Raw genomic sequence first — 24,384 nt, forward strand, 5'->3', positions numbered from 1 at the left:
ACTTACTATGATGCTGAATCCGAAACCGAGTTCTTCATATACTTGACACTCGATCCTTACTGTTAAGAGAAAGTGACACATGGGTTAATTAAAACAGTGTTCCCCAAGTGTGGTCCCTTGGAATTAGCAGCATCAGCACCACCAGGAACTTTTAAGAAATGCACTTCTAGGGTTCCCACCCGGACCTACTAAATCAGAGACCCTAGGAGGTGGGGGTCCATCGGAGCGCCCTGGACTAAGCTCTCCATGTTGTGATTCTGAGGCACACTCAAGTCTGAGAAGCTCTGATTCACGGAGTGACGTGCCGCCCAGGTAGCCTTGGCATTGAGGCTTCAGAGCTGACTCCCAGCCAGTCAAGCTAAGACCGAGAACAAGCCTGCAGTCTGACCAAGTCGGGTTTCTCCACCCACTACCGGGAGGGGGACACCCGCCGCAGGAACCAGAAAGAAAAGGCTAGCGCGATCCTGAAATGTATCTGAGGTTATTGACTGATGTTATCCCAATACACTTATGTTTTTTAGAGTTAGAAAAAGAAATGGAAATCGTCCAGCCATCCTCACAGGTATGAGGGAATCGGGTTCTATAGTGTGCTGCCGTGTGAGTCTTCAAAACAGTACGCCAAGTGAGACAACCTACACATGAAGGGCGAGTGTCATGTGACTCTGTCTGCATGCAGTGTCTAGAATAGGCAGCTCCACAGAGACAGCATGCAGGTCTGAAGAGACCAGGGGCTGTGGGGCGGGGATAGCGGTTCACTGCCTAATGGTTACGGGGCGATGCCCACACCCCAGAGATGGAGAGTGGTGACGGCGGCACGGCAGCATGGCTGTGTTAATGCCACCGAAATGCAGAGTCAGAAATGGTTATAACGGCAAGTTTATGTTACATATATGTTGCCACAATAAACATATTTTTAAAAAGCCCGATACAGATGAAACCCAGACAAGAGACACTACTCCGCCCACTGTCGATTCACCTAGGAAAGAAGAATAAAACTTTAAAACTGGAAAAAAAGAAAAGGCAGAGTTACTAGAGAACTTTGGCGAGCGGAGTCCAGGTGGAATTCCAATGAAGCCACGGTTTAGCCTCAAAGCAAACAGGGATTTGTATTCAAAGGGACTGAGGTCAGCTCTGGACTGCAAAGTGGACCCGCAGCCCAGGCCGGCGGCCCGGCCGGCGGGAGTGCCGTCCTGCGCACAGAAGGGGTGCAGCTGGGATCCCCGGTCGAGGCAGGCAATGGATGGATGTTCACCCCCACCCGCTTCCTCTCTCTCTAAAACCGATAAACATGTCCTTGGGTGAGGATTAAAACACATTCTTTGAAAAGCAGGCCCAGAACTCTGTCTCCTTGAAAGCACAGGGTTCAGATAGGCGGGGAATGCTGCGCTCGGAAGTCCCTTATCTGACGTCCTGGGCGTGGGCTGGAGGCGGGGCTGCTGCTGCAGAATGCTGTCTCCTGGGTGCTGTGCGGGGGCCGGATCCGCACCTGTTGTTTCAGGCTGACACATGGCCCGTCAGATTTGCACCTTCTGGGCCCAAGCTAATTGTCCCTTTCTCGGCTAAAAGTTGGTAAATGAGTCAGAGCATATAAAGGTATTGTACTTTAAGTTTATTTTTAATAACAATCAAAATATTTAGAACAATAATGAAGACACAACCATACTATAAAATATATTCAACGTTAATTTTTTTAAAAGTTGGTAAATGAATAAACATATATATAAAAGTGCTTAGAACAATCCCTGACAAATAATTCATAAAAACTCACATATGACCTATACATTAGTGTAATTAAATATAATATATAAAATATGTTATAGAATTAATGGGAGTATTAATTAGCTCATGTAAATGACCAGGGTCGTGGTTTGCTGAAGGAGGAGAAAGGGTTTTCTTCCCTTCCCTTCAAGCAAGAGGACGGAATTAAGAACCGCCTCAGGCCTCGGATTGCAGAAATGGGAAAACTGGGCTAAGAAAGACCCTGAGTTCTCGTGTTGGACCTGCTACAAAGGAGGGGGACGAGTATTTACTGAGTGTCTGCTTTGTGTTGAGCTCCGAGCAGCCTCATTTGCCCTGGAAGCTGAGCACAGTTACTCCCATTTTACCCGTCAAGGGGGGCAGAAGTACCAGTCCACATTCATCTAGCTCGTGGGAGGGGGCGCTCAGACACCAGCCCCACCAGAGCTGGGGTGTGACCACCCACCAATCGCTGATGCTCTGGGAGCCTCTGGGCTCCCGTGTGCTCTCCTCCAAAGAGGAGAGACAACAAAACACCCTTTAAAGTTCCTTCTCATGTCAATGGTCCTTCTATAATTAAAACAGGGATGACCACCCTCAAAAAAGACCCCATTGAAAGAGAAGTTATGAAGATAACCATTAGGAACTCTTTATGAAATCAAAATGGGAAATAACCTAAACACTGGACAATCGGGTGTGATTAAGTAAATCACCCCTGTCCCTACGGTGGAACGAACACCAGGCAGCATTACAAGTGGTGTTGCTGAAGCATGTCAAGCACGTCAAAGATATTCATGATACATTTTTGTATATGCATGTTTTGTGGAAAAGGCAGTGTAAAAACAGTGTCTATAACTTACAGACTTAAGGTGATCGTTATCAAAATGCCAATACTTTTTGCAGAAAAAGAAAAATTGATCCTAAAACTTGCATGAAACCTTAAGAAACCTCAAATAGCCAAGACAATTTTGATAAAGAAGTACCAAGTTTGAAGTCTCACAATTCCTGGTTTTAAAACTTACTACAAAGCTATGGTCATCAAAATAGTATGGCGCTGAACTAGAGACAGACATATAAACCAATGAAATAGCATGGAAAGCACAGAAGGAAACCCTCTCATTTCTGGTTAAACAACTTCCAACCAGGGCGCCAAGACCATTCAGTAAGGAAAGGACAGTCTTCCCAGCGAACTGTATTGGGAAAGTGGATATCCACACACAGGGGGAAAATTTGCACCCTTAACTGACAACATGTTAAAAAATTAACCGAACAGGGATCTGAGAGCTAAATATAAGAGTTCAGCAGGAACAAGTATAAAGGGCACATGGACAATAACAAGGGGGGGATGGAAATGGGAGGGAGGTGGGGAGGGCTGGGGGGGTGGGCTGAGATGGGAATAAAAGGCAGAAAACTGTACTTGAACAACAATTAAAATAAAAATTAAAAAAAAAAGAATTCTAGTTGCACCCTGGCTGGTGTGGCTCAGTGGACCAAGTGCTGGTCTGTAAACTAAAGGGTTAAAAAAAAAAGAGTTCAACTATAAAAATCCTAGAAGAAAACATGGGGAGAACCTTCATGACTCCGGATTTGGCAATGATTTCTTAAACATGACAACAAAAACAGGCCACCAAAGGAAAGGTAGTTAAGCTGGACTTCATCAGAACTTTGTGCATCTCAGGAAACTACCAACAGAGTGGAAAGGCAACACGTGGAGTGGGAGACAATGTTTGCAGATCATGTATCGAGAAGGCATTAATCTCCAGAGCATACAAGGAACTACAAGTCAACAGCAACCATGAAAACACAAACAACCTGATTTAAAAGTGGGCAAAGGATTTGAATAGATATTTTTACAAAGAGGATATAAAAGTAGCCGATATACACATGCAAAAATGCTCAGTGTCACTAATCGTTACGGAAAATTTGAGTGAAATCCATGAGGAGGTACCACCGCACACCCATTAGGATTGTTACTATCGAAAAACAGACAAAAAATAGTAGGGGCTGGTGAGAATGTGTCGAAGCCAGAACCTTTGTGCATTGCTGGTGTAAACAGTATGGAAAATCATACGTGGAAAACAGTACGGCAATTCCTCAAAAACTTGGGCAGAATTACCATGTGACCCAGCAACCTCACCTTGGGGAACACACCCAGAAGAAATGGAACCGATATACACACACTCCTGGTCGTGGCAGCATTGCTCACACAGGCCAGAAGATGGAAACAACCCCAATGTAAAACAATCCAAAATAAGTAGATACGCAAAGAGTGGTAGAGATGTGCCACAGAATATTATTCCGCCTGAATAGGATGGAAATTCTGACGGTATCACGTGATAAACCCTGAGGACATTATGCCCAGTGAAATGGGCCGGACACAAAAGGGCAAATACGTGATTCCACTCACATGAGGCACCTGGAGTAGTCCCGTTCATAGAGACAGAAAGTGGAATGGTGGTTGCCAGGGGCTGGGGGAGGTCAGAATGATGTTTCACTGGGACGCTAAGATGGAAAAGTTCTGGAGGTGGGCAGTGGTAATAGCTGTACAACGATGTGAACGTACTTAATGCCACAGACCCGTACACTTAAAAATGGTTAGAATGGCAAAATTCATGTTGTGTACATTTACCCCAATAGTAAATTATATATCAACTTATCCCATTTCAACTTTCAATGTTTACCTTTAAAAGGATATAAAAGGCTACAGCTGCACTGTTAACAGTAATTATCTCTAAGAAATAGATTATGAGCGATTTGAGAAGTCATCTCATTTTCTCAATGTTGATGATGAACTTGTTTTAGTTGTGTAAGAAAATGAAACCCTGAAAGAATACAATGGGCAAGATTTCCAGTAACGTCAACATGAAGTCACTAAGCAGTTCCCTTTCACAGAAAACAAGTATGAACCTGGACGAAATTATTCTGCTAACAGGGCACCAGAACACGACCAAAGGCAGGTACCAACGCGATAAGTCTTACCTTGGGGCAGAACTGCTGCCGAGCAGAGGAACAGTGACTTCGTGGCCTTGATGCCTGGGGGTGCCATAGCTCTCCCAGCAAGGGCAACAAAGCCCCCAGCTTAAGTGGCCAAAGGTGGCCAAAGTGGTTCAAGGGTGGCATATTTACCAGAGAGACATTGAAAATGAGAGAGCCGTAGGTGACGGTCAATGTATGTGTCAGCTGGGCTCAGGGATACGAGTAAAATATGGTTTCCGGGTGCGTCTGTGAGGGTGCTTCTGGAAGAGGTTAGCATGTGCATCAGCAGCAGGCCGAGTAAAGAAGAAGATAACCCCCACCAGTGCAGGTAGACATCGTCCAATCAGCTGAGGCCTGGAATCGAGCAAGGAAGCAGAGGAGGGTGAATTTCCTCTCTTTGCTGGAGCTGGGACATCATCTTCCCCTGCCCTCAGACATGGGCACTCCTGGTTCTTTGGCCTTTGGACTCAGACTTATAGCATCAGCTCCCCTGGTTCTCACGGGCCTACAGACTCTTAGCATGCCTGAAACTAGGACCTTTGAGCTTCTCAGCCCATGCAGAGCTCAGGGAGCCAAGGGTTAAGTCCTTATTGGCTTGCGGTATCTGAACATCAGCTCTGCTCCATCCCTGCTGGACCCTGAACCATACAGACACAGGGGAGAGCCCTCGGGAGTCAAGCTAAATATAAAACAATAAAAATGAGCAGAAACATCCGCAGCTTCACACTGTGGGAGAAACGGCATTTGTGGTTTGAGTCCAGGGAAGTTAACCGCCCATCAAAACTAAAGAACTAACAATTTCAGAAAAACAAAACAATTTAGTTATGATGATTTATTATCTACAATGGCCAGTTTTCAACCAAAAATTATAACACATGCAAAGAAACAGGAAAGTGTGACCCAAAGTCGGGGAGGGGGGCTGGTGGGCAGGGAGCAGTCATTAGAAACTGACTCTCAGATATCGAATACAGATTATTTTAAGTATGTTGTAAAACAGTTTAATATGAAAAACTCAAACATACATAGAAAATATAATATAAGGAATCCAGAGGTACTCATCACCTTGCACTGAAAACTTTAAATTCCTCTGCAATATCATTTCATCTATATCTTCACCCACTCCTTTGAAACCCATATAAATTTAAACCAAATCAAATATTTTACTCTATTTATAGCTATTTCAATGTCTATGTCTAAGAAGTTTGTAATAAAACAAACCATTGTAATATTCTTATTCTTTTAAAAATCTCTTCTAATCATCAGATATCTATTTAGTGTTTAAATTTCCCCACTTGTCCCATAAATGATCTCGTTATGCAGTTTGTTTGATTCAGGATTGAAAAAGCCATATGTTGTAGTTGGATATGTTTCAAGTTTCTTTAAATATGTTGGTGCCTCTGCTTCCACTTGTTGTAAATTATACTGAAAAATTTACCCCATCTAGTTTGCCACATCTAAATTTTTCGAGGTGCCCTTTATTTACACTGAGTACAACTAGAATGGAAGACATTATTGTCATATTCAAAGTTCATAATAAACTTATCAATCAAGTGCCTCAATTATCTATTTTTTATCTAGAAATTTTTTTAATTTTATTGTAATCATTGTTCAAGTACAGTTTTCTCCCTTTTACTCCCAAAACTTAAAAAAAAAAGCCATTGTAAGTATGTTCAAAAAATTAAGAAAATATACTGGGAAAGAAAGAGTAAATAAATAGGAACTCTCAACAGAGAATTAAAACTATTTAAAATTCAAGTAGATATTCTAGAGTTAAAAAGTAAAGTAACTGAAAAAAATTTAAGGCTCAATAGTAAATATGAAATGACAGAAGAAATGAAAACAGTGAACTTGAAGATAAAGTATTAGAAATTATTCAGTTTGAAAACCACAGAGAGGAGACATAGAGAAAAAATATCAATAGACTCAGAAATCTGCAGGAAAATATCAAGCATTTCAACATACATTAAACCATAGCCCTAGAAGATGAGAAAAGAGAGAAATGGGCAGAAAAATATTTGTAGTATAATGGCCAAAATATTCCCAAATTTAGTGAAAAATATTGACTAAAAGATCCAAGAAACTCAGCAAGAAGGCTAAACACAAAGAGAATTCCAACTAGATACATGCAGCCAAATTGCTGAAAGACTACAAAAAGAAACATTGAAGGCAGAAAGAGGAAACTGATGCATCACACAGAGAGGAACAATGATAGGATGCACAGCCAAGTTTTCCCCAGAACTAATGGAGGCCAGACGACATTAGAATGATATAGTCAAAGTGCTGAAAGAAAAATAATTGTCAACAAAGCATTCTCTATACAATAAAACTATCCTTCAAAATCAAGGTGAAATGAAGACATTCACAGATAGATAAAAACAAAGCAAATTTGTTGTTGGCAGATTGGCATTACAATAAAAACTCAAGGGAAACAATAAAAACTAAAACTAAAGAGAAATGATACCTGGCAGTAGCCCAGATCCATGCTTGAAACAGCCCTAAAATCAGTAATTATGTGGTATAGTTTTAAATTTTGTTTTATTAATTTCTCTAAAATACATATTGACATTTAAAGCAAAAATTATAACACCATATTGCTGGCTATATAACATGTATAGATGTGGTATACATTTCAACAAAACCACACACAAGGGAGATGGGTGAGTGAGCGATGCTGGTGCAAAGTTGGTGGAAGTTAGTCATTATTAATTTGAATTTGATAAGATAAAGATGTGTATTACAATCCTAGAACAATCTCTAAAAGCTTAGAAAAACATAAAAGAATCAAAGTCCTATATTAAGGCAGGTGTTCACAAAAGAAGGAAGTATAGAAAGACACAGTAGAAAATTTTAAGAAAAAAAAACTTCATGGGCACAGACAACGGCATGGTGATCACCAGAGGGAAAGGGGGTGGGGAGGCAGGAGAGGGCAGGGGTGGAGGGGGGATTAATGGTGATGGAAGGAGACTTGACTTGGGGTGATGAGCACACAGTACGATGATGCCTTATAGAATTCTACACCTGAAAACTGTATAATTTTATTAACCAGTGTTACCCCAATAAATACAATACAAATTTTTAAAAATTAACAGCAAAATTTCAGACCAACTCTAACCAGGTCAGTAATGCAAGAAATTTACATGGACAAAACCTGCCATCAAAATGCAGGGATGTTCAGACCGCGTGGGCAAGAGAGATTCGGCCGCCTGCCTTGTGCAGGGAAGTAAGAGGGTGCGCCACACGGACGGGAGTACGAGAGGTCGGGACCGGCCACGTTACCGACAAACAAAATTGGCTTTAAAGCAAAGGTTATCATTACTGTAGACGAAAAACATTCATAATGTTAGAAAGGTCACTATGGCATAAAAATTTATAAATGCATAAGCATGTGACAACAATAACCTCCAATGCATGAAGATTTTAATACTTTTCTCCTTACTAATTTATAGTTCAAAAATCAAGACACAAAACACGCGAACAACACTATTAAGGAATGATCTCATTGACATTTATAAAACCACATCAAAGAATGTACATTCTTTTCATGTATATGTGGAACCTTCACCAGGGTGGATCAAGATCGGGTCGAAAATAAGTCTCAGTACATTGGAAAGAACTGAAATCATACCAGATATGTTCCTTATATACCAAAGAATTAAATTAGAAAATAATAACAGAAAGAAATATGGGAAATCCTCCAAACATGTGGCCATTAAACAATAGACTTGTTATAACTCATGGTCAAAAAATTGCGAGGGAAATTAGAAACAAATCTTGACTTGAATAAAAATAGAAACAATACATCAAAATGTGCAGGATTTAGTTGAAGCAGGGCTTAAAGGGAAGTTTAGAACTCCAAGGGCACGCACTAGAAAAGAAAAATGTCTAAAAATAATTACCTACATTTCCACCCTCAGAAGCTAGCAAAATGAGAGGAAATTAAACCCGAAGTACAGGAAAGGAAGTAGAAAGACAAGAGCAGAAATTAATACAATAGAAAATATTTAAGAATCTGTAAGCCCTGACCGTGTGGCTCAGTTGCTTGGGTGTCGTCCCTCAGGGCGAGGGGTCATCAGTTTGGGTCCCAGTCAGGGCACATGGCTGGGTTGTGGGTTCCGTCCCAGGTGAGGGGGTGTGCGGGGGGCACCCAATCGATGTATCTCTCCCTCTCTTTCTCCCTCCCTTTCCCTCTCTCTAAAAATAAGGCAATTTTTAAAATCTTTTAAAATCTTTTAAAATCTTTTAAAAATTGATAAAACTAAAGATCATTCTTTGTGAAGATCAATAAAATCAATAAACCTTTAGCTAGAATGGTCCAAAACGAAAGAAGTCACAGGTCATTACCATTACGAACGAAAAAGGGACATCACGATGGATCCCACAGACATTGAAGGGATAACCCGCTTTCGACCAAAATGAAATAACAGAAACCGGATCCACTCCCCAACTCGAAACAACTGAGAATCCAGACAAAAGATATGAAACAACAATTTTTCAAAACACTGGGTATCAGGCAACAAAGGAGCATGATCCCTGAGAGACGGAAAACAAATGAAGTGAGACTTGAAATCACTCCAGCTCGCCGTCTTGAATGAGTTTCCGGACCGCAGCCCAGGGAGGGGAACCCAGGTGGGGCCCGGCAGGCTCCCTGAGCGGAGGAAACAGGAGCAGAGAGTCCAGGGCAGCTAAGCGGGCTCGAGTTTCAGGGCAGAGTCCTAAAGGGGCGAGAGCTGCCGGAGAAAGAATCCCCGAGTTCTGCAGAGTGGCTGCATCAAATATACAGGGGAGTGCTGATCGGTGCAGGAGCGTGAGAAAGCTACCCCAGACCACGGAAGAACCAGCCTATGGGGTTAGAAGCAGAGGGCTGGGAACAGAGCCTGTTTCGATCAGCCAGCCCGGGAAACCTCATCATTCCTGGGGCGCTGGGGAGCGTATTCAGAAGGGTCTTGATTTAGTAGTAACACTGCTCGGGTCCCATCTTGCAGACCTTAAAAGCAAGACCTGAAAGGATCAAACTGTTTCCAAGTAGCTTAACTGTGTCCCAGGGAAAAAAACTCGAGAATAGTTATAGAGAGACAAAATATTTAGCACCCAAGTAGGTAAAATTCACAAGTCAGACATTCAATCAGAAACCACTAGGCACGCAAAGAAGCGTAATGAGGAGAAAAAAACAGTCAACGGAAACTGGTCCAGATGCAACACAAATGTTAGAGTTAGCAGATAACGACGCTGAGACACATGTTATAACTGTATTCCACACGTTCAAGAACTAGAAGGGCACTGGCCTGGTGGCTCAGTTGGTTGGAGCGTCGTCCCATTTGCCAAAAGTTTGAGGGTTCGATTCCCAGTCAGGGCACATACCTAGGTTGCGGGTTTGATCCCTCGTTGGGGCGCATATGGGAGGCAACTAACCAATGTTTCTCTCTCTCTCCCTTCCTCTCACTCTAAAATCAATAAAAACATATCCTCAGATGAGGCTTAAAAAAAAACTAGAAGAAAGATTGGATATGTTAAGCAGAGACTGGAAGATCTAAAAAAAAGACCCAAATCAAATTTTAAGAGATGAAAACTATAATGGAATATACAAAGAAACACAGGAAACTTTGGGGTGATGGATTTGTTCATTATCTTGATGTGGTATTTCCACAGGTTATCTGTATGTAAATATGTATGCATACCCATATATAAATTAGACCCCTTATTTATAGTTTATTGTATATTAATCATGCCTTGATAAAGCTATTACAGAATAAATATAAATAGGAGAAGGAAAAGAACAACATGGAAAAATCATGAATAACTTTATACCAATAACTTTGAAAACATCCATAAAGTAGACAAATTTATCAAAAGATAAAAATTACTCAAACTGACTCAAGAAGAAAAAGAAGATCTAAATATACCTATACTGAGGAAAGAAATTGAATTGGTAACTAAAAATCTTCTCACAAACAACAGGCCAGACCCAGAGGACTTCCCTGGTGAATCCCATCAAATATTTAAGGAAGAAACAGTAATTCTACAGAAAGTCAGAAAATACAGGAGGAAGAAGCATTTCCCAATTGACTTTATAAGGCTTGTATTATCCCGATGACAACTCCAGACAAAGAAATCAGAAGCAGAAACAAAGCTATAAATCAATAGTCCTCATAAACACGGGTACAAGAATCTTTAACAAGCGTGAATAAGTCAGAAGCAGCAGCATGTACAGAGGACAGCACGTCACTGCCGAATGACATCCATCCCCGCAAAGGCCGGTCGGCACACAGCAGGCTGGCTCTCACCATTTCTACCCAGCATGGCACCACTGCACACCCATTAGCGTGACTGAGGTTAGAGACCAGAGCCTGACGCCTGACCACCCCGAGTGGCCGTGAGGATGTCGAGAGACTGGCACCTCCGCATCGCTAGCAAAAATGCAAATGGGTACAGCCGCTTTGCACAAACAGCCAGGCTGGTCTCTTACAGAGCACTTTATCTTACGATCGAAGAATTCTAATCTAGGTATCTGCATAAGCGATTTGGAAACAGGTGTCTGCACGAAGATTTGCATGCCAACGATCGGAGCCTTATTCATGGTGTCCAGAAAGAAATGGATCTGGCCCCGAGGTCCTTCAACTGGGGGGCATGCCGAACAAACCGAGACAGAGCCACACGGTGGAAGACCATGTGCTGACGGAAAGGAACCGGGTACCGATGCGGGCTACAGTGTGGCTGAACCTCAACAACATTATACCAGGCACAGAAAGCCAGGCGCCCACGACCGTGTGCTGACCGACTTTATCCACATGCAGTTCTGGCCAGAGCAAAACTCCAGCGATGGCCATCATGCCAGCGGTTGCCTGCGGCTGGAGACTGACTGCAAAGGGACGTGAGGCAACGTGGGGGGTGCTGGAAGTTACGAAACCTCGATTGTGGGTATGGATGCACAATTATATATATTTTCCGAAATTCATTGAACTGCATGCTTCAAATGGGTGAATTTTTAAAAAAGAATGTATTTGCTTACTTTTAGAGATGGGGAAGGGAGGGAGGAAGGGAGGGAGAGAAGCACTGATTGGTTGCCTCTTGTACGCGCCCTGACGGGGGACCGAACCTGCAACCCAGGCCTGTGCCGTGACCAGGAATCAGACAGGCGACCTTTCCCTTTGCAGGACGACGCCCAACCAACTGAGCCGTGCCGGTCAGGGCTAAGTGGATGAACCTTATGGAATGTGAACTATACGTCAGCAAAGCCGTAACAAACAAGGAGGGACAACAAAGTTGTTGTGGAGCAGGGGACTATGGGAACGAGGAGGGGTGCTCTGACCCGACGTCACGTCTGGCTGGGCACCCGCGTGCCACCAGCCGCCAACCTTCTGGGCAAGGCTGGCTGGGAGGATGAGCCGCCAGGGCGACGGCGCCGGTCCAGCGGGGCAGAACGGCATGTGAGCCAGTCCCTGCAGAGCAACGTGACAGGCTTCCCTCGAGTTCCAGCTCTGTGCGCACCGCACCGAGGAGGGAGCCATCTGCCCCTTCCGGAGAGGGGCGCCCTCCCAGGAAACAAAGGGCCTCTTCCTCCGAGCCAAGGTGGCAGGTACTCGACTCCCTGGCACTCCCCTTGCCCCTCCCCCCCACCAAAATGCCAGGTGGCTGTCATCTCTGTTTTCAATTAAAGTGAATTAAATTTGATCTTGCCTAGAGAGCTTCCTGACACCTCTTAGGATAATTAGAGTCTCCCCGGGATGTTGCCAAAACTGGGTTGGCCTTCTCTCCCTTTCCAGACTCTGGGGGCAGCGACGTGACCACCCTCCTGGACACGGATTTGACCTCGGCAGGTTGCGGGGAGGGGTGGGTGGCAAGAGGGAGAGTGTTGTTGCAGGTCGGGAGAGCCACCTGTGCCAAGGCCCTGCGCGGGACCTGGCGTGTTCGAGGCACTGTCCAGAAGTCCCATGCGACCAGGGCATCGTTAGCCAGGAGCTTAAGGAGTCACGGAGGTGTCAGCTGCCGTCTCCAAGGGTGGGGCAAAGTCCTGCGGAGTTATTAGGCTCCATTAATGTGTCTAATTGTCTCAGGGAGTTGCTCTGTCCCACCTCCAGGGGCAGCCTGTCCAGGGTGGAGCCTGTTGTGTCCCATCGTTTCCTTGTATGGGAGGAACGTTTGTCGCGAGTCTGCTGTGCACTCTGCTGTCGCTACAGGGCAGCGCCCAGCCCTTATATGGTAGGTCATTGCGTTATCTTGTTCTGGAAGAAGGGAACTGAGGTCCAGAGCGGGGAGGCGATGACCCAAAGTCACACAGCTGCAGAGCAGGGACTCGAAGTCCGGGGCACCCTCCTTGAGTCCCGGCACCCCATCTAGTTCTGGCCCAGGAGCTGAGAGGTGTTCGGAAGTCCCAGTGGCGTGAGGACATGGCTGGGCCCGGCCCGGTGGTTTGGCTCATTTCCGAATCCCAGCACCCAGGAGAGGGGGCAGCAGGTAGGCAGCCTGAGGTGGGAGCCCACTGGGCTCCTGGCCTCACTTACCCTGGGTGCTAAGCACCCCGGGCATGACTAAGGCTTGAAAGATGTGCTGAAAGTTAGATCCAGTGACTAAGAGGAAGGAAGGGGTGTCCCTCGCCTTCACACCCTGCCCCACGCAGCCCTTTCCCAATGCCCCTGTCTGGTTTGACAGAGTCGATGGGAGACAGGGTGGGAGGGGGTGTGGGCCTGCAGGAAGCTGGCCGAGCAGGTGCCGGCGGTGATTGCAACAGCCTCCCGGCCTCCGGTCCGGTCCGGCCCACGGGAGCCGGTCCCAGCACCTGTCATATTTCCTCGGACCCCTTGGGGGCTCTCCTCCATCCCCCCCGCCCCGCCGGCGAGGCCCAGCTCTTCAGCCCGGCGGTCACTGCCCTGCTTTCCAGGCCCGGCCCCACCAACAACCACTTCCCAGCCTTCTGTTACCCAGAATGCCTCTCCAGGCCCCGTCTCGCCCGGCCTTGGGCCACGCGGCTCCCCTGCCGCTCAACACCCTGCTCCTTTCCCACGTGTTGACTCTTAAAATCCTCAGGCAAGTGCCTTTTCCGTCACCGGACCTCCCCTGGTCACCTGGACATGGGGGACTCTGGCCTAGGTGGCCGGTGTTTTGAATCACCTTTCTAAGGGTCTGTTCTGGCCCCCCCCGACTGCAGGAGACGCCAAGCTAGGTCCCCCTTGGAGCCCCCGTCCCCCTCCCAGGCAGAGCTAGCGCTCCCGCTCCGTGGCCCCCAGCCTTGAAGGACCCACAGGTGCCTGTGGCACTCAAGCCACAGCATCATGGTGACTCGTTCCTGGGGCTGTCTCCCCGTGGACTGAGGCCCTGGTGCCGCAGGGACAGCGTGGAGATGGAAGAGGCAGAGGGAGGGAGGGACGGGAGAGGGAGACAAGCGTCCAGCCTGGTGCCCAACCCCTCGGTGGGTTCTTGAACATGAAGAAAAGATTCTGGGCGCCTCTGGTTGCTAAGGGGAAATCTGCCGCCTTCCCCACAGGAAACACACTGCTGTTTTTATTACTATACCAATAATCCATGCTGATGTTCATCGTTTCTTCTAGACCAAGGGTTGGCAAACCTTTTCTGTAAAGGGCCTAAATAATTTATGTCGTGTGGGTCACGGACGCGCTCTGTGGCGTTTGCTTCTGTTTGGCTTTAACACCCTTTGAAAACGCAAAAGCCCGTCTCAGCTCCTGTGCAACGACAGGCCGCGCCGGGCCAGCCCCCATTCGGGCGGGTCCAGAAAGACACAGATAAGACAGTGAGAACCACCTCCCACCCTCCCCCCATGGAGGTTGTGGTGTGTGTCCCTCTGGACTCTCTGAGGGTCGTGCGAATTATGTACACTTTGCGAAAGTAAAATTATATCGTACCTACTGTTTAGTAATTGACTTTGTTCATTTAACAAGATAATGTGGCCCTCGCTCCAGGGCACCGAACGTGGATCTAGGTCATCATTTTTTGGGGTGCACAGCGCTGCATTGTATGAGCCTAACGATTTCTTTGGCGTATTTATTCAGGGCGGGTGCGTAAACAGCCCTCATCCGGGTTGTTCACAAAGGGGCACTGGGTACCGGGCAGACACGAAGAAGGGCTTCTTGCTGATGGTTTCATCGTGTGTTGATTTTCGTTCACTTCTCTGCAGCCAGGGCTCGGAGAAGCAGATGCGGCTGGCGGAGCTCGGACCCCCAGGCCGAGAGGGCACGCACGCGGTAGGACTGGACGGCAGCGCCGGGAGCCTGGTGCAGGGACACAGCCGCTCGCAGCCACAGCACTGACTGCACCCGCCCCCGGACAGGCGCACTGCACCGGCGCAGCCGCTGTGTAGAAAGTCCCAGGGGCGCAGCTCCTCCCTTCCCAGGTGGCTGGTGGGCGTCCTGGCAGACGTGGCCGTGCAGGTTATTAGGAGACTTCCACACAGCCAAGGGTACCCCAGTGATTGTAGGGAGGCCAGGGCGGCAGGGGGCCTTGTGCATGAATGTAACACACAACTACAGAGTCAGGCTATGTGCCGCCTCGCTTAGGTCTCACGGCCGCCCAGTGAGAGCGCCCCCACTTTGTAGGAAAGAGACTTAAAGCACAGAGCAGTCGAGGTACCTACCCAGGGTCACACAGTCAAGGCGTGGGAAACCCCAGACGCGTCTCGCCTGACTCAGAGGCCTGCACTCTGTCCCACAGTGGGACGAGGCCTGTTCCCCGCTGTGCAAACAGCAAGACCCCTGGGAGGGGGCAGCTGCAGTGAAGGGGGACAGCCCTGGGCCAGAGCGTGGGGACCTGTCTAGACTCCACCTGCCTCCCGGAAGTGGGAGAGCGTGGGGAAGCCTCTGCTCACCTGTACTGTCGTCTATCCAGGGGGGGGCCTCACACCCCGCCCCCCGGTGCACCTGGGCAGGTGGGAGGCGCAGACAAGGGGGTAGCCCCAAACACATTCAGGGTCATGTGATGCATTGGCTGAGCCAACAACTATGGGGGACATCGTGGAGAGGTGGCACCGAGGCCAGCAGCGAGAAAAGGGCACTGCCAGCTAAGACTGGCTCCTGTTGCTCCAGGGACGGGGGCCCTGAACTTTCGAGACCCCTCCCTCCCTCTCTGTCCCCTGCCCTGCCCTGGGCCAGACCCTCTCCCTGCCTCCCCTGGACTGTTGTGACAGCCTCCAAATGGGCTTCCTGCCACCTGTCTCCACCCTCTGTCCATCGTCCCCACCCTGCCACCAGTATCACTGCCCTAAAAACTGAACCGGGTCACGTCACCGTCCTGTCTCAGACCCTTCTGTGGTCCCCGCTCTCCTGAGGTGCGCTGCTTGGTGCGGCAGACAGCCCTCGACTGCCCCGACCTCCCCGCCCCCTGAGCTCATCACAGAAGCTGATCCTGCTACTCTACATGTGCCTCCGGGCCTTTGCACAGGCTGCTCCGTCAGACGGATGCTGTTCCCACTGATGGGTATGTTCCCTCCCGTTTGCCGGCATCTTCCAGTACATCCTTCAAGAGGACACTTCCAGCGTCACCCTCCCTGACCTCCAAGACGACAGTGGGGTGCTCCCTGCTCAGTGCACCCACGTGACCTTGCACAGACAGTCCAGTGCATGGGGACATCCGAGTGCCCCTTCCCTGGCGCCCACATGGGAGCCTGGCCCCGAGTCAGCCTTCAGCCAGCGGCGGCTGAGCTAAGAACCAGGTCGAATCCAGGGGTGGCTGACGGGCGCACGGCTGACTCCGCTTACCGGCTGCCCGCCCGGGGTCCCGGCCCACAGGGCGGCCGGGGTGGAGCCGGGGTGCCAGTGGGAACCACGCAGCCAGGCAAGAGGGAGCTTGTCTGAGAACCGAGCCGAGGGGTGACTTCACTGTTGACTCAGCCTCCCAAGCACGAAGGTGGGGACGGCCCTCCTAGGGCGGGGCGGCACCTGGGGCAGATCTAACAGGCACGGTGCATGCTGCATGTGTGGGGCCGGAGAGCCAGGCGATGAGTCAGGGGAGGGAGCCGCCCTGCCCCGCAAAGGGAGCAGCTGCCTCTCACAGGCCCCTGCTAATCACATCACACTCATCGAGAGAAAAGGAAAAAAGAAAAAGAAAAGTGGGAGGGAAAAAGCCCGAATGCCATAGCTGGCACTTTTTCTTGGAGGAAATGATCACTCGGAAAGAATGATGACACCGTCCCTGGTATGAGCCAAAAAAACAAGAGCCCCAGGTGTGGGCCAGGTGGAGGCCCCAGAGCCGGCCCACGCCTCTGGTACCAAGGACACTGCCCGGCCTCTGAGCCCAGCCCTGTGCTCCCCGGTCAGCCACACCCCGAACAGGCCTGCTCCCCCCAAGGCCAGAGTTGGGGGCACTGGTGACTCCTCCGACACCTCTGAGGCGGGATTTTGGCTTTCCCACCAAATTACCTGAAAACGAGGTTCCAGGCCGCTGCCTCTCCCTGAGTCCCCGCAGTGGTCTGGCCCTGTCCAGTGCCTCCGAAACACACGGCCTGGGGAGGTGACAGCAGACCTCCGCGGTGGGTCCTGGTGACCCCATGTTACAGGTGGGGAACTGAGACGGAGGAGGAAGAGGGGGACTTGGGGCTACATCGCTAGGGAGCGGCCGGGCAGGACACAGCCCCCTTTTGGACAGAGGGTCCCCACCTGTTGTCGCTCCCAGGCGGTGGCTGCTGCTCTGAGCCCCTCGCAGAGCCTGCAGCGAGGACACAGGCCCGGGCAGGTGCTGTCGTCACGGGAGGGGGGGGGTGACGGCTGGGCTGTGACACAGCTGGGAGGCGGGCAGGGTCTGCACCCCCGACCCAGACTCACACTGGGGAAGCCCCTGCCCTCTACGGCAGCGCAGAGGCCTGCGGGCGCCCAGGGCCTGGGGTCCACTCTGCCTCCTGCCGGAGGGTCCCACGGGGACAGGAAGCTCCTCCGGCGCAGCCGCCCCCGCCCCAGGAGGGAGCCGGCACTAACATCGGCCCGCCCGCTGAACCGACCCGAAGGAGGCCTTCCTGCCTGCGGGGCCCGCGGTACGGGTGGAACTGTGTTCCCAGAAGACGTGTTGATGCCCTAACCCTCAGCGCCTCCGAACATGACCCTCTCTGGAAACCCAGCCTTTACAGAGGTGACCCAGTGGGGCGCAGCCACGAGGCTGGGCCCCAATGGAACATGACCGACGTTCCTGTGAAAGCCACAGAGACAGACGCGCTCAGAGGGAAGGAGGTGTGCGGACCGCGGGGCGGGCGGGCAGCCAGCAAACGGGGAGCTGGAGGCGAGCGTGGGGCCGACTCCCCCGCGGCGTCCCCGAGGAAACCGGCCCTGCGGACGCGCCCGGCCTGCAGAACCAGGACAGCGCGTGTCTGTGATGTGACGCCACCCAGCCGGTGGCCGTGGTCCCAGCAGCCGAGCACACGGCCGCAGCACGCTGCCGGACGGGACCTGCGCTCCAATGTGCCTGCGCTTCCTGTGATGGTCCCCATTCGCCACCCTGAACTTCTGCACGACTTTGGGACCAGGGGCCCCCCGTTCTCATTGCTCACTGGGCCCCACCCATTAGGTGGCGGCCCCTGCTCACACCTCCCTGCAGCTCCCCGCCACAGCCCACGAACCTCCCTGGCAGCCGGGGCCTGGCTCAGCACCAGGCTGAGAACTAGGGGACCCAAGCCAGGAGCAGTGGGTCCCAGGGCAGGGGCCTCCTGGGCCTGCTGCCACCTCGTTTCCCATGGACCTGCTCAGGACAGGACGCCCCCATGTGGCCCTTAAATCAGGACTCCCGGGTCCCCTTGCCAACCCCAGATCCTCCCGCTGCGAGCCAAAAGCAAGCTGAACATTAGATTTTATGAAGCAGGGGGTCACCCGGGCCCAAGAGCCGGCCACCACCCCAACCCCCTTGCTAAAGAACTGCGACCCCTCTCCACTTCGTGCTAACTCAGGTCCCGTGGGCCAGCCCTGCCAGGCCCCTCCCCGGAGCTCTGCCCAGGATACTCCAGCCAGGCCTTCCAGGAGCTCACCGCCGTGCAAGCATCCATTTCTATTCGTTTCTTTAAAAGACACGCACTTCTGGGAAGCACGTCCCCTCATGCAGGAGGAGTTGCCCCTCGCGCCCAGCGTGGGATGAGCTGGATCCCCTCCCTTCACCTGGTGGCCAGGGAGGCGAGGGGGGAAGGACAAGGGGCCTGTTTCTGTGGGACGCTGAGGTCGGGCCCAAAGCTGTGTCCGAGATAATCGCATTAATCCATGAAAGGAAGCCGGGAGACACCGAGGGATCAAGTACAGCCAGGGTCATCGAGGGTCACAGATAATCCCCAGATCTGACTTGAGCTCCCAGTTTCACGGTCTCGCAACTTGTCAGCCACGTAGTCTGCTGAGAATTCCCCTTCTCACCTCGCCTGCACCGGGGACCTGGGGCCGCAGCTCCGCGAGGAGGTGAGGGGCAGGATGGAGGGGAAGGGGTGGGGATGATGGGGTGACCTGGGGGGAGGTAGCCTGAGAACAAGCCCACCCCCGCTCCCCGAGGTCCCTTGGCCCAGACTTTCCTCCCTCCCCACCCCCATCCAGTCTCTCCCCCCAGGCACCCCTGAAAATTCCAGCGTGGATTGCCTTTGCCCACACGCGCCCCGTCTGCTTTCCTGATGCATTTTTTCACTGAACACATTTTAACTAGATTATTCCATGCGTCCATCTTTCTTCCCGGCCAGATGAAGCATTCCTTCAAGCCAGAGCCTTCTTGACAGAAGGACTGCTGCAGAGAAGGAGGTGGGCGCTGAATCTTCCTGGGACAGCTCAGGGTAAGGAGGCAAGAAGGGGAACTGGGAAACCAGGGCGGAGGGCCAGTAAGGGCTGGCGGGGGTCACACTAGGAGGTCACCCTCGATCCCAAGAACACGGGCAGGCATTGCGTTTGTGGACGAGGAAAAGGAATGAAAGGATTGGCGAAGCAGAGGAAGATCTCGGGGCCCAGTGGAGACACAAGCCCACACCCGTTTGCTGGTGCTGAGAGAGTTTGCAAGGGCAGAGAGCAGGCAAAGGACTTGCCCTCTTCCTTTCACCAGAATCTCAGCCAATTGTCACGGACGCAGAACCCTCGGGGAGCAACAGTCAGATTGTGACATTTATTGGAAAACCCCTGTGGCTCTTTGGGGCCAGTTCCTGGCGTGGACCCCATGCAGGCAACCAGGGAAAGAACGGATGTGCCCAGCCCGGAAGAGCCCAGACCAATCAGAGAACCAGGCAGCCGTGGGCAGCTTGCCTGGAACAAGTTCCGGTGAATCTCAAGAAATTAAGCTAACCCGAGGGGTTGGGCAGGGCCACCTGGGGACACGCGGAGAGATTCTGCATAGTCCGATGAGATAATGCAGTTCTGCTTCAGTATCAAAGCTGTGCACGGGGATTTTGGAAACTACAGTGCAGGAGTGATGCCGCCACCCCTTTCCAAGGCGATTGCTGTTTTATTTGGGTGTGTTTCCTGCCAGGTATGGTTTTCTGCACAAGGGAGAGGAGAGGCAAGGGGGCCCCAGGAAGGAAGAGGCTTATCCTTACGCCCCACATGCTTCACGCCAAGGAGCAGGAATGTGACCCTTGCCTTGCTGGCTGCAGAGCTGCACCTGGTCTCTGTGCATTTTTACGGGCCCACGGCACACCTGTGCAGGTGTGTGCTATCTTTATGGGGGACTCGGGGACTCCAAGGAGGCGGCGGAGGGTCTTCTAAGATGTCCAGGGCAAATGAGCAGTGAGCACGGTCTCTGTGAGGGTCAGAATGCAACAACCCCTACCTCCCCATTCATTCATTATCTACTCAGTGGGTCTGTCAGTCGGTCAGCAAACCTTCGGAGGATCCAGAGAAAATGAAGACAGAGTCCCTGCCCAGTGGGAGCTCTTGTTTTAGGGAAGGACACAAACCACCAGAGCCAGTGACAGCTGGGCATGCCAAAGGCATGTGGCAGACACTTGAAGGGAGTTCCCAGGAATGGGGACTCGGCCTCCCTGACCCCTGCCCAGACGCAGGGGATCCTGGAAGGCCTCAGACCGAGGACTCCTAAGGACACTCAGTAATTGTGTCTCTCCCACCTGCCCAGGAATATCACAGCGAGGCATTCTCCCGAAAGTTCCCCCAGGGTGGAAGGACTGCCTGAGAGCTGAGACCGTGTCTCCCCAGCATGAAACCCATCACTTACCGAGGAAGGTGGAGACGAAAACACTCTGCAAACTGGGAAACCCTGGGTGGAGCTGGGAGCAGAGACCCCCACCCCTGCACTGGGGGCCTCCTGAGTACAAGGCTGTGCCTCCGCCATCGGACTGGGGGTTCGCTGAGTCAGGGGCTCGGCCTCTCCCATCAGACCAGAGGCTCCCGTTCGAACGCCGTGGTCCCCGAAGGTCCTGCACTCAGGGTGGCTCCGTGCACCCTCTTGCCTCACGTACACGGGTGCTGACGGACCATTCACCTTCAGCATCAAGGCTTAGCTGACTCAGCTGAACCTTTTCTGCTTCTTAGAAAGACAACCCAGCTAGCCCCTGACATCTGAAATAATATCTTTAACCATTTATTAACCCTCTGACTATTTATACATAGTGTACAAAGTAACTTTGACTTAAATTTATACTAGAGTGTAAATGACTTCACAAGAAGATTTTACAAACTTGGAGTTGGAAGGGAAGGTGGTGCTCTGGTTCTCGTGCCTGGCTGCACATGGGATTACCCGGAGAGCTTTAAAAAATACCCGGGCCCAGGCCCCGCCTCCGGCCCATTCCGTCAGCACCCACAGGGCGAGCGCCAGGCACCCATACTCTCTAAACTCCCAGGTGATTCTGCTGTGCCAGCCAAGCCCCGACAGTGTTCTAGAACAGCCTCCTCAGCACAGGAGCCACCAGCGTTTCTTCGCTCCACAGCCACGCAGAAAGTGCCTCGTTCGTGCCCGAGACCAGGATTGTCTCAGTCTCTTCCATAACTCTGTTGCTCCTCCGACCTTTTTTCTGGATACTCCCAGTGATGGGGAACTCACTCCCTCACAGGGCAGATCTTTCCCCACAATCTGGTTTTTAGGTGGTCTGTAGGGAGGGGAGACGGGCTGGGACGGGGGCTCTGAGACGCACTGGGTCCCACCCTGTGCCAGCAATAGCATGGGATACGCCGGACACTGTTTCCTTGAAATGTGACACCCCCGCCCAGCGAGGCCGGGAGCGCACACGCAGCATTGCAGATGAGGAAGCTGAGGCTCAGAGAAGTGAGGAGGCTGATCCGGGACCACTCAGCTTGTTGGTGGTCTTGGATCAGAGCATCGGTTCGTTGGCAGGTTGGGGCTGGCGGGTGGGGTGGGCACATAGGCCAGAGATGATGTCCGAGTGTCCAGAAAGACCTCCCAGGTCTCCCACCAGCTTCTTAACCCCCACATTCCAGATGTATCCGCCCCCCCGCCACCATTTTCCTTTATGTCTGTCAGCGTTGGGAGACAATGACAAACTCATTGATCCAAAGTATTGGGGCCCTTCTACAAGGTGCACTCACACGAATAAGGACCCCAGATGGGCTGGGCAGGGCAGGGCAGTGATCACCTGAAGGAGTGGCTACCGGTGGAGACACTGGGGGTCCCACCCTGGACGTGCATCCCCGGCGTCCCCGCTGTGCAGCTCAGAGGGGAGCCCCTCCCTCTCCAGTCTCCAAGTGGGCCCGTCTCTGTGGCCGTACCCACCCGCACCTGAGTCTCGAGTGCCGGGGGCTTTCCCCCTGTAGCCCCAGCCCTCACCACCTCCCGGCGGATTCCGGACGGTAACGTTCCCTTTACCAACAGAAACGGCGCGGACGAGTGTGTCTCCAGGGCTGAGATCCATCCGCTAGAGCAATGTTTTCCAACGTGCAGGGTGTTACCCATTAATAGGGTGCGAAATCGGTTTGGGGGACCATGAACAACATTTTTAAAATACAATAAGGTAAAAAAGCATAGAGGGAAGTCTGGCTTCCAGAAAACTTCCAATTCAGGTGTGTGTTGCAGGCGAGGCGTGATGGGAACATCTCTTCCCGGTGCGGTCCAGTTCAGCGGCCCCCTCGCCGTTTGCCGTGGCGGGGGCGGGCGGGGGGGGGGCTCCCCAGGGAGAGCCCTGCAGCGAGACCTCGGAGGCCAGCCCTGCCCACAAAACCGGGCCCCCGAAGCGAGCCGCAGCTCCGGGCCGCGTTTTCCTCCTTTGGGACACAGCACGCGGGCACGCCGGTTTCACTGCACTTCGCTTTGTTGAACTTCACAGGTGTTGCATGTTTTACAAACGGAAGGCAAGACCCTCCGCTGGCAAAAAGGCCTGGACTCCATTTGTGGCGACAGCCGCCTGATCGCGGGGGTCTGGACCCGAACCCGCAGCATCTCCGAGGTCTGCCTCTCCTGTCCCGGATCAGCGCCGTCCAACAGAAATGGAACACGAGTCATAAATGCCCCAGCGGCCACACACAAAGGCCAAAACTAACAGGAGAAATTAACGTTCATAAAATGGTATTTAACCCAATATGAATAGAGTATCATCGGCTCAGCATGGAGCCGATATAAAAAAGTGTTCATGAGGTTTCACATTCTCTGTACCCAGTCATTGACGTGCGTAAGTATTTTACACCCCGGGCCCCTCTCAGGTGAAGCTAGCTGCCTGCCCCCGGGTTCCGTGGCCACAGAGTCACCAGCTACCATACTGGACGGTGCACACCATCGGTCAACTCTAGGGTCTCCTCTAAAACGGTGTGGCCATGCTGGACTCCTCACACGTTTACCTCTTGTTGATTGATCCCCACGGCCCTGGCTGCTTCCGGTTGCAGAAAAGCATTCAGGGGACACAGGGAGGGAGTCACTTCAAGTGGCAAAAACATGGGCCGCTGATTCTGGAATCACACAGACCTGGCTGACTCAGCCACGTGCTGTACACAAGTCATCCGCCCTCTCTGCACCTCGGTCGTGCCGCCCGTAAAATGGGAACGATGACGACAGCTAACCTCAGGTAGCATTTACCTTGGGCTGGGCATTGTCGTGTGAAGCCTTTCATGTGTATTAACTCCTCTTTCGGGAGTCTAGGAAGCAGCATCCTAACTTTATAGGAGGAGAGCTGAGGCACAGAGAGGTTAAGTAACTTGCCCAAGGTCACACAGCTAGTATATGGCATTGCTAGGATTCGAACCTGGGCCACCCGGCTCCAGAGTCCCTGGGCTGAACCATTGGCCCACACTGCTGGCCTCCTGGGTCGGGGTGGGGGGGGGCGTGAGGATGAAGCACAGGACTGCCCTGGCAATGCCTAGTAGACAGCAGGCATAGAATGAACTGCTGTTGTTCCTGCCCTCGTCTGGGGCAGAGCCCCTGGGTGACCTCCAAACGCCCGGAGCGCAGCTGGGTCACGACTGTCTGAGAGGCAGCCCCTTCTGAGCTTTCCTTGTGCCGCCCCCACTGGAGGCTGCGAAGGCGTCTTCCTCATAGCTCAGGCACGGAGGCCTCCGAAGGTGGGTGATTCAGGGCCTGAAGTGCCCCGGGCAGCGGCGGCTCTGGGGGTGGTGGGTGGGCCGAGGGGACGGCCAGCGTGAGAAAGGCGGCCCACCGGTTTCAAGGGCTGAGCTGGAACAGAGCCTTTTCTGAAAGTCTCGTGTGGGACTCTGATACGTGAATCAGATCCAAGCAGAGATGCCGTGGTCAAAGCAGGAAAAGGGGCCTGGACCTCGCCCTCCAGTCCCTTCCCCTCCCAAGGGGACCCCAGGAGCCCCCGTTTCCTCCCCA

At 51.6% G+C, this 24,384-nt stretch overlaps 1 long non-coding RNA gene across 1 annotated transcript; it reads left to right on the top strand.

The window, feature by feature from the left end:
- Positions 1 to 18,987: 18,987 nt before the first annotated feature.
- On the top strand, positions 18,988 to 23,242 carry LOC123832032. The gene is made up of 3 exons (XR_006787988.1): positions 18,988 to 19,079; positions 19,352 to 19,441; positions 22,889 to 23,242. It is a non-coding gene; the product is annotated as an uncharacterized LOC123832032 (long non-coding RNA).
- The last annotated feature ends 1,142 nt before the right edge of the window (positions 23,243 to 24,384 follow it).

The sequence above is a fragment of the Phyllostomus hastatus genome, unplaced genomic scaffold (genome assembly GCF_019186645.2).
Source record: "Phyllostomus hastatus isolate PE091 unplaced genomic scaffold, TTU_PhHast_1.1 phas_scaffold_182, whole genome shotgun sequence".
Lineage (NCBI taxonomy): Eukaryota > Metazoa > Chordata > Mammalia > Chiroptera > Phyllostomidae > Phyllostomus > Phyllostomus hastatus.